Source organism: Sapajus apella, unplaced genomic scaffold (assembly GCF_009761245.1).
Source record: "Sapajus apella isolate SASKATOON/1434 unplaced genomic scaffold, GSC_monkey_1.0 scaffold20, whole genome shotgun sequence".
NCBI lineage: Eukaryota > Metazoa > Chordata > Mammalia > Primates > Cebidae > Sapajus > Sapajus apella.
The window spans coordinates 21,644,203-21,658,617 of NW_022436960.1; the positions used below are offsets into that span (position 1 = coordinate 21,644,203).

The window sequence follows — 14,415 nt, forward strand, 5'->3', positions numbered from 1 at the left end:
CCGCCTCCTGGGTTCAGGCAATTCTCCTGCCTCAGCCTCCTGAGTAGCTGGGATTACAGGCACGCACCACCATGCCCAGCTAATTTTTTGTAGTTTTAGTAGAGACAGGGTTTCACCATGTTGACCAGGATGGTCTCGATCTTTGACCTCGTGATCCACCCGCCTCGGCCTCCCAAAGTGCTGGGATTACAGGCTTGAGCCACCGCGCCTGGCCGTCTCAGTGTCTTTAGACATTCTTTCTGCTAGAAATGTCAGCTCCTTTGCCACTTTGGCTTCAACTATTCAACTATCCCAGACAGAATTACTGATCATTTTCTCTTTGGGGTTCACACAGCACTTTTTATGTACCTGTAAGAACACTTTGTGTTGTATTGTTAAGTGCTTTTACTGTATTGTAGTTGGTTTATTTGTCTGTTCCCGCCTCTAGTCTCTGAACTTTTTAAAGGCAGTAACAAAGTCTTATTCACTGTTTTGCATTTAGCTTGTCACAGGGCCTGGCAGTGTTGGGTAGTGTGGAAGGACTGTTTAAATCTTATGTCTGTTTTGGCTGACGTTATGTTCTTGGCACATGGTTTACTACCTAGTAACAAATAGTATCTGTTCAATAAATATTGAATGAGAGAATATAATCTTGGGTATTATTTTTTCTTTATTAATTATTTCTAGTATTAAAACTGAAGGATAAAATATCTTACCTATGGGGTTGGTGTGAGATTAAATGAATGAATCAAACCTGGGGAAATGATGGTCCAATAGTAACTTTTGAGAGTCAGAGAATGGTTATGGGATTCATCATGTTGTTGCATATATAAATAGTCAGTTTATTTTTATTACTATAGTGGTATTCGACGACATGAATATGATACTGTTTGCTTATTCATTCTCCTATTGATAGGCGTTTGGGGGTGTTGCCAGGTTTTCACTATTATGAATAAAGCTGCTGTTAACATTCTTCAACAAGTCTATTTGTAGACATATTTTTCATTTCTCTTGAGAACAAACATAGAACTGTTGGGTCATAAAGTAGGTGAATTTTTAAATTTATCAGAGGCTGCCAAACCATTTTTCAAAGTAATTTTACCATTTTATTCTCTTACCAGTGATGCATGAGAATTCTAGTTGCTCCACATCTTTGTTCACATTTGATATTATCATAGGAGTATTTAGGATCTCATTATGGCTTAATGCGCACTTGCCTGGTGTCTGATGATGCTGAGCACCTTTTCATATGCTAACTGGTCATGTCTTTGTGGCCTATTGAGGTGTTTATCTTTTTATTATTGATTTGTGAGAGTTTTCTTATATATTCTGGATACAAGTCTTTTATTGGCTTACCTTTTAACTTTTTTAATGGTGTCTTGATAAATGGATTAACTGCAATTTATTTACATTTTTTCTTTTATGGTTAGTGCCTGTTATGTCCTAAGAAATTCTTGCCTACCCTAAGGTCATGGCGATATTTTTCTGTGTTTTCTTCTAGAAGCTTTATAGTTTTGGTTTTCATATAGATCTATGATCCCTTTCAGATTAATTTTTAGATAGAGAAGGAAAGATAAAGGTCTGCTTTTTCTGTATGAATATCTAGTTGTTCCAGCACTTTTTGTTGAGAACTTTCTTCCCATTGAATTCCATGGCATCTTTGTCCAAACTCAGGTGATTTTACATGTGTGGGTCTATTTCTACACTCTTCATTCTGTTCCATTAGCCTGTTGTCTTTCCTATGAGACTGTCTTACTTCCTGAAACTTTTTAGTTAATCTTGAAATTTAGTAATGTGAGTCCTACAACATTTTTCTTCTTCAAGATTGTCTTGGAGATTGATAGGCTTTGATAGAAATTGACCAGCTATTTAAAAAAAAATTTTTTTAAGGCTGGGAGTTTTTATTGGAATCATATTGATTCTATAGATCAATGTCAAATAATTTTCCATCTTAACAATTTTGAGCTTTCAAATCCATGAACATGAAATCTCTCCATTTGTTGGGACCTTCTTTAATTTCTCTCAACAGTGAAGAGGCCTTACACATCTTTAATTAAATTTACTTCTGTGTAGTTGGTATTTTTATGCTATTGTAAACAATATTTGCAAAGGACTTATATCCAGTTACTTGTTACTAGTATTTAAATATATAAGGGAGTTTTTAAAGAATGACTTTGTATCCTGAGGCCTTGCTGTATTCACTTACTAGTTTTACAATTGTGTTGATTTTTTTGGATTTCCTAAGTACACAGTGGTGGCACCTGTGAATCAAATGAGTTTTACCCCTTTCTTTTACTTTTTATTCATTTTTCTTGCCTTGTTGCAATGCCTAAGGACTCCAGTACAATCTTGAATAGGTGAGACTGGGAGGAACACTTTCAGTATTTCACCATTACGATGTTAACTGAGGTTTTCTTTTTGTATATGCCATTTATCAGGTTAAGAAAGTTCCCTTCCATTCTTAGTATGATGATAATAGTATTCCTATTATAGTTAATGTGAGTTAAATTTTACCATACCTTTTCTACCTTTATTGAGATAGTCTTACATATATTTTTGTATAACACATAAATTCTGTGCATATATGGGTAACTTCCATAATACTCCTGGTGGATGCAGAAGAATTGCCTAAGATAAGCCCAGGCATATATTTTGAAGGGACCACCATCATTCTAGTACCAAATACAGTTTGATGTCACTTGATCTCCATCTGAGCCCTGTGGCTAACTTATCAGCATTTTGGGCTGTTGCTATTTTCAGTTTTTCCTTTACCAACCTTCTTAACAAAACAGATATCTTTTATTTGGGTGGTAATGTTGGGACTTTGGGTACTTTTCATTTTGTTCCTTTGTCTGTATTTTCTAAATTTTCATTAGTGACATGGATTAATTGTGTTTAAAAAAGTTTTAAAGTTCTATATAGTTAATTAGATTATGGATTAATACACTTCAAACACATTTCTGTCAAGTCTTTCTAAAATTATATCCAAGTCACCTTGCTTGGATGTGGGTGTTTCTTAAATCTCTGAGACCAATACATTCACAAACCATTTCGTGGTGGGTGACTAAGGACTTCTCTGTTAATCCTTTAATCATTTAATTTTAGAAGGTGCTCATTTTTTCACAGCCAGACAGGAAACTTTAAATTTGAAAATAGAAGTCTTAATCCCATTACCTCATCTCTGTGCACTGAAGTCCCTGACTTTAAATGTCAACAGGAATCAAATTTACTTCATGAAACAAATCATCAGCATTGATCATCCCTTATCTAGTACCATGTTTTCCCATTACTTTTCACATATCCTGTATGCCCCTCTCTGAGGCAGCCAGACAGTGCATATATGTACTAAAATTAAATACATTTAATGCTCTGTCCTCCAAACTGTTTTAGCATACATACTGCTCATACTAACAGCTTGGTTAGACATGGCCAACAACTACTTGTACTTACCATTTTCCACACTGCCTGTTTTGAATATTGTCTTATGAAAATTCTCATCCCCAAATAGTAAGGAAAAATATAGGCTCTATAACTGTATATGCAGATTAACCCTTATGTTGCAGAACTGTGTATGTTTATGATTGTGTACATACAGAATAAGACTGCTTGAAGGAAACACATTATGATGGTGACATTGATTATCTGGGGTAGCAGCAGGATTTAGGTGTTTTTAATGGTATGTGCTTCTGCACCTTCCAACTTTTCTAACATACAACTAGTTTCTTAAAGTTATTAAGAAATTTAATTTCTTGGTATTTATAGAAGCAAACTGTTATTTATTTCAGAACTTGGTGACTTGAACATCTATAAAACCAATGTGCTTTGAAATGAATTAATATGTGAGTACCTCAGATTCAGTGTGCCTTAAATCTCCAGTGTCTTCATTGGAGGCAAAGAACACTTAACCCTATGGCCCTTAGGACAATGTGGGACAAGTCACTTAAGTGGCATCTGTCACTTCAGGACATATAAAAGTGCAAGAGTGTTCAAGCCTTTCCACTTTCCCCTATTCTGTGGCTACTTGATTTTATTTCCTTTCTCAGAAGTTCTTTTGGTATTTAGGAGATCATTGAAAAAGCCATGACTTTCTTTCGTCTGGTATGTAACCAAGACTCTCAACACAGATCCATAATTGGTATTGACAAGCTTTGGTTTAATTTACTATAAATAAATATCCCAAGAATGTTTTCTTCATATTTATGATCTACTATTTCTAAAATGCAATAACTGCCCCCCTGGCACCCACTTAGATAGCATGAGGAATGCAGAATTCACCTGGAACCTATAACTATCTCAATATCTGAATAGCAATTGTAGGCCTTACCATACAGTGGTTGAGCACTTTTGAATGTCTAGAAGCATGTTCACATGTATTATTTTATATTTTCTTCTAAACGACCCTGTGAACTAAAACAGGGATTATGATTATTTCATCTTGCTATGAGGAAATGGCACAAAGTGGCATGCCTTAGAACTCAGTGAGTTTGTGGTACGGCCAGGACTAGAAACAAAACCTTTCATCCATGACTTTATCAAAGGCCCCACAATTCTGGATGTCTTTTTCCAAGATCATCCCCAGGGATACATGGACTCTAAGGAATAATCCTGATGATAATATCAAAAATGTAATGTTTGCTATATATAATTCATATACATTAACTCAGTTCTCACAACAATGTGAGAGGTAAGTACTATTATTATCTCAATAAGCCTTAATTGAGGGGATGGAGGCCTAGTACTTCTAAGTAACTTACACAAGGTCACAGAGCTGGTAAGTAGGTAAAGTAGCCAATAGATGAACCAGCGTGGAGCCACAGTCCATGCTCTTAACCACTTGACAATGCGGTAAGTTCTATCTGCTTCCCACCTGTTTATGCCCAGGTTGACCTAGGCTAAATATGGAAATTCTTCTGATAAGGGTCCTAAAACTCCTTTTCTCCAAACTTATAGAAGTATGTGTCTTGGGCCGGGCGCGGTGGCTCACGCCTGTAATCCCAGCACTTTGGGAGGCCGAGGCGGGTGGATCATGAGGTCAAGAGATCGAGACCATCCTGGTCAACATGGTGAAACCCCGTCTCTACTAAAAATACAAAAAATTAGCTGGGCATGGTGGCACATGCCTGTAATCCCAGCTACTCAGGAGGCTGAGGCAGGAGAATTGCCTGAACCCAGGAGGCGGAGGTTGCGGTGAGCCGAGATCGCGCCATTGCGCTCCAGCCTGGGTAACAAAAACCAACCACCCCCCTCTTAAAAAAAAAAAAAAAAAAAAGAAGTATGTGTCTTATATTACTTAAGCAATAAGAATACTGTCCTATTTCCTTGTGGAAAGAACCAGGGACAGTAATGAGGCATAATAAAACTGAAATATTTTTGCTGAGTAGTTAGACAAGGTTGGAAGGTTTCAGGAATTTATATCTGCCATAGTTGCTGCAAGGATCTTTCCTCTATCTCTTGTCTGGCTGCTAAGGAGCTTTGATTGCAGGTAACAGAAGCCAACTTTACTAACTGTAAGCAAAAATTATTTATTCTAAAGATATAGCAGCTTACAGAATCAAAAGAAAAGCTGAATACTCAGGCTTCAGGAAGTTGGTACATCAGCTTTTACTGTTACAACCACCTCAAAATTTAGTACCTGAAGAAAAATAAGCTACCATTTGTTTAGCTTATGATTCTGCAGATCAGCTATCTGGTCGTTGCTTGAGTATTCCCCTATCTGTGCTAGGCTCAGCTGACCTCCTCAGGGGCTTGCTCTTGGGTCTGCCTCAGTTGTCTTGATTCTCCATATGGTCATTTATCCCCTGGAAGGTCATTACATTATGGTCTTGGAGTTCCAAGTATAGCAAAAGAAGGCAAGCTCCAATGCACAAGTGCTTTTCTAGTCTCTGCTTGAGATATTTAATGTCGACTAAAGCAAATCACATAGCCACGCTTGGAGTCAGAGTGGGAGGGAGCTGTCCAAGAACACAGACAGAAAAGGAGGAAGAATCTGTGGCCATTTTTGGTGTCTCCCATAGGTGTCCAGGAACCTCGGCAGCTTTAAGACTCAAGTCAGCAAGAACTAAGGTGAAGGCTTTCTAGGGTGCCTCCATCTGAATAACTAAGCCCCAGCTATATTCCTGCCCTTAAGCCAGTCCATTCAAGATTTCCAAAAAGAGCCTCACTGTGCTTGAATCACATGCATCATGGATGGTGCACCTTGGTTGACAATTGGTGAAGACTTGAACAAGAAGGGGAAGTCCCCAAAAGGACAGTAGTGAAGTTGTTACCCAGAGTAGTGTGGATGGATGCAGAGAAGGCAATACAATATTCCTTCTCTCTGTATTGTTCACTATATTGACTTTGTTCTTTCTGTCTGAACCATGTGGGTTTAAGAATTTATTAAAGGCAAAAGTAATAATCTCAGCCTATTATGAACAACAGAAGATTTCAAATATTCAACTCAAAAGATAACTTGTTATAAAGCTAGTGGTGCTATTAGTCCATTCTCATGCTGCTATAAAGAACTGCCTAAGACTGGGTGATTTGTAAAGGAAAGAGGTTTAATTGACTCACAGTTCTGCAGGGCTGGGAAGGCCTCAGGAACTTACAAACATGATGGAAAGGGAAGCAAACACGTCCTTCCTCACATGGTGGCAGGAAGGAGAAGTGCCAAACCAAGTGGACAAAACCCTTATAAAACCATTAGATCTCATGAGAACTCACTATTATGAGAACAGCATGGGGGTAATTGTCCCCATCATTCAATTACGTCCCACGGGGTCCCTCCCATGACAAGAGGGGATTATGGGAACTATAATTCAAGATGAGATTTGAGTGGGGACACAGCCAAATCATATAACCTGGCATGGGTCAAGATCTCACCAACATCTCCTCTTTCTGTCATTGCTATATATTTATTGGCTACCAAGTGTACAGCCAAGAAAGGGACTGGACTGGTGTTCTGATGTGAGAGCACATGATCCTTGTCCCTGGCCGCAACTCCAGCAGTTATTTGTTTAAATCAGTTTTATACGTTATGCAGAATTGGAATGCTGCTTTTAAGACTTTCTAGAAATAAAGAATGGATGGCAGTAAAGTTGACGTTTAGCTGAAGTCCAGGCAACAGGGAAAGCCAAGATAGTCTGTTACCATTGTCACCAGGGAGCTAGAGCATTTAAGATTGAATTATTGCCCAAATAATAGAAGGGTTGAAAGGAATAACAGATCCTTCATATTTGCCAAAATGCTTTTCCCTTTGGACTGACAACCAGGGCCATTTTTATGGTTATAATAGCCTGCTTTTACAAAGGACAGGGAAGAGGTGATATATGTGTGTGTGTGTGTGTGTGTGTGTGTGTGTACCCATGCCTAGTACACTAAGCATTTTCTCCAAATGTTTGACTAAGTTTCTATAAAGATTTAATCATGAGTCTCTAATATATTTGGAATAAATTTATTAGTTTATTAGTTAATTGATTAGTTTATTCTAATAAAATAATTAAACTAGGCTAATAAATTTATTAGTTTACTCTAATAAATATCCAAATATACTAGGTGTTTTAATGTTTTCTAACACATAATAAATAAAAGGTAGAAACATTGAAAAGATGGGTTAAAAAATGAACAAAAATAGAAGTTGTAAAATACTTTCTTTCCACACCCCAGTGGATCAACTGAATATCTTTTTAAGTCTACTCTTCCACTTTGGGGACTGCTTGTCTAGACTGCTAAAACATTTTACACCTGCCCAACAGTTACAAAGACATTTTTCAGTACCAGAGGGATAATAGAAAGTTGAACATTCTGATTTGATCACACTGTATTCATGACTTAATACTTCCTTTATGTGGTGAATCCCTGTACTTCTTTGGTATATCCGTAATGGCTTTATGAATGTATATGTCTTCATACCTGAAGTGCAGACTTTCATATTTCTTGTAGTTCTCAAGCCTTTGAAGTTTACCTCTGCGATAATTACGAAAAAGTTTGGATTATTGGAAATCATAACCTGCAACAAACATATTCTTTCTTTCTCCAATTCCTTTCTTCATTCTTCCTGCCTCCTTTCCTTTTTTCTCTTTGGATTGATAGCTAAGATAACTTCAAAGGCATTTTCCCTCCCTACTTCCTCCTATCCTGTTTTTTGCTGCTTTAAGAATTTTGAAATGAGAATAATATATACATATTTGTTTCTTCTTGTGAGAACTAACATTTATTGAGCTATGGGCCAGGATATGCTGGGAATTAGTGTTTTCCTCTTTTCCTAAGAAATTATCTTAACTTGATGTGCTTACACTTTTACAAATTGCATCTACCATCAGTCTATAAGGATGTTCTCTTTGATCTTGGTAACTAAAAGAAAGTTAGACAAGTACCGAAATGAAATCAAATTACCAACTCCAAATCCAATTGAAAAGACAGGCCTACTGCATACATGAGCTATTTGGTTATTTTGTTGTCAGTGTCATTGCTAGAAATTCCACATAAAGAATAATGAGCTTTGGGTAATACAAGAGAAAGGGATCATCTGTAGTGATCCTTTCAGTTTCCGGTAATTGCCCCTAACCTTCCTGTGGGTGATGCTGGCCAGCTGACTGTACCCTCACCCCCAACGGACTTCTTGAATTTCTCCTGGAAATGATACTATAGCACAGCAAAGGTAACAAACAGAAGATAGATGTGATACAGATTCAGAATGTATCTTCTTCTAATTCCCAGCACATATGTACATAAGCATTTACAGTAACATGCAGGAGATCTCAGCTCTCTTTCTTTGCCCATACCACCAGCCCCTGACCAAAGTTGCAGAACCCCCAACTTTAGTGAGGCAGAAACTCTCATCACTAAAGTTCAAAATGATCAGACTTGGAATCTGGTAGAATGGCATTATCATAACTGTTTCAGGACTGTGAAGGGCATGACATTGCTGTGTGTGCTTAAAGTATGTTTGCCCATGAGGCCAGCACATTTCTGAGAAGGTGAGACTAGACAGACTCCCAATCTCCACCCTCAGAATAAGTAAGCATGGGTCTGTGCCCATATGATGGAATATAAAAGTATCATATATGAAGTGGCTGATGAGTACCAGCTCTTCAGGGGCATTACTGATTGGTAGAATGATAGTGCTGGCTAAAAGTATACCCATATATTGAAGGAAGCAGTGAGGGAGATAACAGAGCTGTTGGTAAGACTGAAATCTCAAGGTTTATTATTTCATTTGGTCACTTGACATTCTCTCTAAGGCATAGCTTGACTTTCTGTTATTCACCAACATAACCAGGAGGATAATCAAGACTCTGTCCTTGTATATTCCTGTTGGGTCTTTCCTGCAGACCCTGGCCTACGGATGGATGAAATGAGTAATCAGACACAGGTATGCAGTGCAAGAGTAGCTAGGGGACTGGCCGGCTCCAGCAGCCATAAGAGCACCTAGGAGACTGCCGGGCTCTAGTGGCCAAAATGCAGTGCTGAGAAGCTGGAGCTGCTTGCTTTTATTCAGTGCAGGCACAATGCCGAAAATGTGGAGCCACAACACAACCTGCAGGTAATTAACATTTATTGTTCCCCTTTCAGGGAAAGTCATGTGCATGGATGATCAAAGGTCAGTTCCCAGTCAGCATAAGTAAACAAGCCTGTTAAAATAATTCCCCCACATTCCCTTGTACCTACTCCTTGCCCTCTGCCTCAGGGTTATAGAACAGCTGCCTTCAGCTATTCTATAACCTCCTGACCTTTCAGAAAGTTTGTGTCCTTCCCCTACAGTTTTTCCCACCACTCTGACCAATCAGTCCCCCCTTATCTTTTATAAATCTGGTCCTTTTTCCTGTCTTCTAACTGTTGCAGCAGCTTCTTCCTTGGCAATTGCAGGATCTGGGAATCATCTTACAAAGCCTGAAACTGATTTTACTTGCTTACCCAAGAGTCATGAAGACGAGAAATGGATATCTGACCAAATGTAACATCAGGGTTCAGTCCCCTCTAATTCCACTTTAGGGTATACTGATACAGCCTGGCTCTTCACTAAAGTCCAAGAATCCAATTGTTCCCAACCCCTTAAGGGTCCAGAGGTTTATTGGATCTTACAAGCATCCTGCGTTGTTGCTGGGGTGTGTTCACACGTTGAGCAGGTGAAGAGTGAGGATGTGGAGGTGCATATGAATGAGACCTCTGTGGCAGAGGGCAGTCCCAAAGAGTCACCTGTCCTGGTCACAGTAAGAGCATGGACACTATAGTCCTGCCACTGCTTCTGGGGACTTACCCAGTGTTCCTCCAGCAAGTACTTTTCTTGGCTCCCAGCCCTGGCATAGGTATAAGAACTGAGCAGAAATCAATCAGAATGGAGACCACCTTTTTTCCCTTGCTTCTGTGATACATTATCTCTTATGGTAATCTTTACCATAAGGGAAGATTGTAACACAGAAGCAATGTAAGATGTAATGACTATGTAGTTCCCCTAAGTAGGTAATCTTTACCATAAGGGAGAGGTTAAAAGAGGACACCTTTTCACTTCTTTTCATATCATAGAGGTGTTTGATCGTCCATTCAACAGAGCTTCACAGCCCATCCAAAAGTCTGAGATTCCTCTGTTTACTTCTCTTTGGTGGGCTCATAAATACAGTCACGTGCCACATGACAACATTTCAGTCAACAATAGATCATGTATGTGACAGTGGTCCTGTATGACTATACTGCCATGTTTTTATCGTGCCTTTTCTATCTTTAGATATCTTTGGGTATGCAAATGCTTATAATTGCCTGCAATATTCAGTATAGTAACATGCTATACACGTTTGTGGGCTAGGAGTGATAGGTTACACCATATAGCCTAGGAGTATAGGAGGTTACACTATCTAGGTTTGTATAACTAAACTCTATGATGTTTCCACAATGAGGAAATCACCATCGATGATGCATTTCTCAGGACACATTCCTGTCATTAACCAACGAGGATATGCTCTACAGTTGAGAATGACTGTATTTGAGAATAGGAAGGAAACAGGTACTTTTTGCTATGGCAATATAAAATAAAACACAGCTTAGGGTCTCTGCAGGTCTCACTATCACTAGTTAAATCTTTTCAAGATACCTTGTTATATAAAATGTTAAGGAATTAATTTATAAAGCAGAATACTGATTTTTCAGTTTAACATAGATGCCAGAATCTATCCCTGACCTCAGTGTGTGACTTCTGCTGGAGAACTGGTGTTGGCCCTATCAGAAAACAGCAAGGTGTTGTCGTGGAGTCTCTGCCCAGCCTGAGTTGGTAAATGGAGCCCTTGTCTAAGACAACCTGAGAAACTGATATCAGAAAGGCACATTGAGGCAGGGAGTCAATAAGCCAGTTCAGTCACAGTTGGTTGTTAGAGGAAGAGGCCAAAAGTAGGGATCCAAAGGTAGAGTGTTGGGGAAGGCATGGGGAAGTGGGCAATGGCAAAACAGAGGCAGAAGTGTAGAACCATAGAGAAAAGGTATTCTTGATCACCACATGAGGCTACACTCCACCAACATGGAATAAACTGGGGACAGTCCTGGACCATTCAATAAACTTGAAGTCTGATGCTTGCTTTTCTGAGCAAAAAAACGGAAAGCTGGAATGTGTTGGGTCAGCCTGCCCTAATAGCAGGGAGGGAGTTGGCAGGGCAGGCTGGACCAGTCATTTGAAGAAGGCATGCAGCACTGCTTTATTATCACCTTAGTAAGTAACAATGAGAATGTGGTGTCCTGATAAAGATTCTGCTAAGTAGCGGTAAGTGGTAGTTTGATGAACTGGCTTCTTCACTTTGGGGCTATCTCTGACCCGGTACTTTACTAGCATCGAAGTATCCTCTGTCCCGGACAATGCTGAGACAGATGAATACACTCATTCTCTGGCTGTCCTTTTTATCATTAGTATTTTGTAATGACTAAATAGGTCCCAGCGTAGACTCATCCTCTGGTTCTCCTTTTTATCAGAGTATTTTGTGCTGACTAGGTAGGACCCAGTGTATTTTACGCACGTTAGAAGCTCCCTTGATAAGCTTCAGATGACTAACTTCCTCCTCTCACCCTATATATTTACACATCAGTCCATGACATCTCTTGACCTTTTGCCCAAAGACTTCTCTATGCAAATAGATTTATTCCTTATTTAATTAACTTCTTTTCCCTATTGAAAAATGTTCCTAAGAAGTTGTGTCAAGACAACTCTTGCCAATCTCAAAAAGTAATGGGAAAAATTAACCAGATTTTAGCTGAACAAACAAGCATTAAGGAAATACTTGAGATACTAAAAATTAAAAGCAGGACTTGACTTCCAATCTCGTCTTGGTCAGTTTTCTTAAAATTGCTGACCTCAGGCTTCTCTGTAAAATGCAGAAGTCAAATTTTACTGTTTAAAAAATCTCTCCAAGCCCAAAAATTCCTTGTTCCTCTTTTCACTTAACAAATTGCAGGGTGCAGTGGCTCACGCCTGTAATCCCAGCACTTTGGGAGGCCGAGGTGGGTGGATCACCTGAGGTCAAGAGTTTGAGACCAGCCTGGCCAACATGGTGAAACCCTGTCTCTACTAAAAATACAAAAAATTAATCTGGGCATGGTGATGTGTACCTGTAATCCCAGCTACTCGGGAGGCTGAGGCAGGAGAATTGCTTGAATCTGGAAGGCGGAGGTTGCAGTGAGCCAAGACTGAGCCATTGCACTCCAGCCTGGGCAATAAGAATGGAACGCCATCTCAAAAATAAATAAGTAAATAAAAACAAATTACTCCATAAATATGAAATGGCTGTTGTGTATCTGTGGCTGGTTACACAGTTTCAAGTATAGGCATACCTCAGAGATACCATAAGTTTCAGACCACTGCAATAAAGCAAGTATTGTGATAAAGCAAGTCACACATTTTTTGGTTTCCTAGTACAGATCAAATGTATGCTTACACTATACTATCGTCTATTAGATGTACAACAGCATTAGGTCTAAACGATGTACATGCTTTGATTAAAAACATTTTATTGCTAAAAATGCTAATAATCCCTCGAGCCTTCAGCAAGTCATAGTCTTTTTCTGGTGAACAGCCTTGCCTCAGGGTGGTGGTGGCTGCTGAGGGTTGGCATGGCCGTGACAATTTCTTGAAGTAAGACAACAATGATGTGGCCACATCAGTTGACCCTTTCATGAAAGATTTGTAGGTGGTATATGATGCTATTTGATAACATGTAACACACAGTAGAACATCTTTCAAAATTGAAATCAATCTTCTCAAGTCCTGCTGCTGCCTTATCAACTAAGTTTATGTAATATTCCTTTTTAAAATAGCTTCAATCTTATTTCATTTTTTTAAGACAAAGTCTCACTCTGTTACCCAGGCTGGAGTGCAGTAGTGCGATCTTGGCTCACTGCAACCTTCACCTCCTGGGTTCAAGGGATTCTCCTGCCTCAGCCTCCCTAGTAGCTGGGACTACAGGCACCCACCACCACCAGCTAAATTCTTGTATTTTTAGTAGAGATGAGGTTTTGCCGTGTTGGCCAGGCTGCTGTCGAACTTCTGACCTCAGATAATCCCCCCAGCTTGGCTTCCCAAAAGGCTGGGGTTACAGGCGTGAGCCACCGTGCCCGGCCTCAACTCTTACTTGAGATTCAGCAGGTACGTGTGCAGGTTTGTTACATGGGCATATTACATGACATGGAAGTTTGGGATATGAATGATCCTGTCACCCAAGTAATAAGCATAGTAGCCAATCTGTATAGTTTTTTAGCCCCAGTTTATGTAATATGCTAAACTCTTTGCTGTCATTTCAACAGTGTTCACAGCAGCTTTACCAGGAGTAGATTCCATCTCAGGAAAATATTTTCTCATCCATAAGATGCAACTCCTCACCCATTAAAGTTTTGTCATGAGGCCGGTTGCAGTGGATCACGCATATAATCTGAGCAGTTAGGCAAAGGCGGAAGGACAGCTTGATCCCAGGAGTTTGATACCAGCCTGAGAGACATAGTGAGACCCCATTCTCCACAAAAATGGGGGAAAAAAAAAGACCCAAAAAGTTTTATGCTAATACAGCAATTCAGTCATATCTTCAGGTTTCACTTCTAGTTCTTTCGCTGTTTCCACCGCATCTGCAGCTATTTCCTCCACTGAACTTTTGAACTCCTCAAAGTCATCCACAAGGCTTGGAATCAACTTTTACAAATTCCTGTAGATGTTAACTTCTCTCATGAATGACAGATGTTTGTAACGTCATCTAAAATGATGAATCCTTTCCAGGAGGTTGTCAATTTACCTTGCCCCAATCCATCAGAAGAATTACTATCTATAGCAGCCTTACAAAATGTATGTCTTAAATAACAAGGTTTGAAAGTCAACATTACTCCTTGATCCATGGGATATAGAATAGATGTTGTGTTCCATGGATACGGGCATGAAAACAACATTAATCTCCTTGTACATCTCTATCAGTGCTCTTGGGTGGCCAGGTGCATTGT

General features: G+C 39.3%; 1 protein-coding gene and 1 long non-coding RNA gene across 11 annotated transcripts in view; both read left to right on the top strand.

Moving 5' to 3' along the window:
* The window catches only part of STON2 (stonin 2), a 174,781-nt gene that overhangs the window by 135,120 nt on the left and 25,246 nt on the right, over positions 1 to 14,415 (top strand). The gene's annotated exons all lie outside the window — the stretch shown is intronic.
* On the top strand, positions 9,385 to 11,531 carry LOC116557925. Its single transcript, XR_004271756.1, has 2 exons — positions 9,385 to 10,343; positions 10,420 to 11,531. It is a non-coding gene; the product is annotated as an uncharacterized LOC116557925 (long non-coding RNA).